The following is a 1850-nucleotide window of genomic DNA, read 5'->3' on the forward strand; positions in this document are numbered from 1 at the left end:
GTGCCTTGCACTCTAGCTTTCCCGCTCTCGCTCTCGCCGCCTCAATGCATGAGCAACCTTTGGCAACGCCTCTTGCCAATGCTTCGGCCAACATGCGTGCAACCTCACAAATGCATGGTTGCCTTTGGCTTCAACGCTTAACTCCTTTAAACCTCTACTAACTCAGCTTCATCTCATGCGTTTAATGTTTCCTACACCACACGCATGGTTCCTTTTGACTTTACATTCAGCCAAATTTTCTCAACTCAAAGTTGCTCAAGAAAAATCAACACTTAGAAATTTTCCTTCTTTTCAACATAGGATTTAACTTACACTTAGAAAATTCCCTTGATCACCTGCTTAAGTAGGGAGATTAAAATCCAAGTTTTACAATTACTTCCCCCTTAAGGAAATTTCGTCCTCGAAATTACTCGAACTTACTCTGGTTTAAGGTTTTTGATAACTTGTAGAAATACAATTTAGTTATACCGATTTATTTAGATTATGCGGCAAAAGGAAGGAAAAGTTGCATCGACAGTATAAAAATTGGCTTAGAAATACGAAAATTGTAAAGTGTAAGCACACCCACTAACCCCATTGTGATAGAAAATGGAATGTCCAAGTCTTTGTTTTGCAGCAAAATAGGTCAGCGCATGCGACAACCACTCGAGGACAAAAATGAACAATGCATCTACATTGCATGCGACAATCGATCAAGAACGAAAAAGAACAATACAATTGCAACACATGCGACGATCGATCATGGACTCGAACGATCAATGCATTTCCACCGCATGTGGCAATCAATAAAAGATAAAAACAATTACACCGCATGCGGCGATCGATCGAATATGTAAAGAGCAACGCATTCACAAAGACTTCTGACGGTGTACAACTTTTCTGTTGTACGATTCTGAAAAATCAATCGTGGAGCAAAGCGGACGTTTCCACCAAGCCATGGCAGGAACTATCAGATTTTCAAAGTGGGACCACTAATATAGAAGGAACCAAGGTCTATAAATAGCTTCCTCAAATTCAATGAAAGAAGGCTGGTTTGAAGAGACAATTTAGAGAAAATCTAGGAGAATGATGATACAAGACTGAAAGGTAAGTCTCTGAGCAAGAAATTATTTCCATTCCCGAAGAAAAAGCTCTGTGCGAAAGGTCACTTCTACCTGGAAAGCAAGCCTGAGAGGGAAGCTTTCCACCCCATTTTTACCACACGCCAGCAAGCACATCGTCTCCGATCAGGATCTGTGTCAACACATTGACACTCTTTCCGTATTTGTTCTTATTTTCCATTCATCTACTATGTTCATCTTTAATCCTTCATTCACTATTTGTAACAAACGTTGATCTCTAGATTTCAATATCATTATCGTAATCATTATCATCTCTTTTTTCTTTTCAACACATTCATCATCCATTTTCTTCATCATGTGTCACTAATCCCCTCGGTAAAGGGGAAGGATTAAGCTAGTGAGTTACTCCTTGTTAAGGAAATCGACTGAGTTTAGCTAAAGCATGCTCGACGGCATCTTCACCTGTGAGAGCAGAAGTGAAGATGTTATTCCGCCTATCAAAAGAAGGTTGGAAGAATGCGTTAACTAAAGTGAGTAGTATTTCTAGAGATGGAAACAACCTTGCGTTCATCACGTTCATCCCTGTTTCACCATAGACATATGGGAACGCGGCTGATCACTGAAAGGTGTAAGCCAAGGGAAAGCGAAACCTTAGTTGTGTCCTCAGCAAGATTGACGAACTTGCGATGTCCTTCCCCTCAACCCATTCTCTTTCTGACTCATTTCACAAGACTTACCACCGCATTCATTAGATTCTTTTGCACAACTTCGCACAGCCAGTCCTCACTT

The sequence above is a fragment of the Benincasa hispida genome, chromosome 3, assembly GCF_009727055.1.
Source record: "Benincasa hispida cultivar B227 chromosome 3, ASM972705v1, whole genome shotgun sequence".
NCBI lineage: Eukaryota > Viridiplantae > Streptophyta > Magnoliopsida > Cucurbitales > Cucurbitaceae > Benincasa > Benincasa hispida.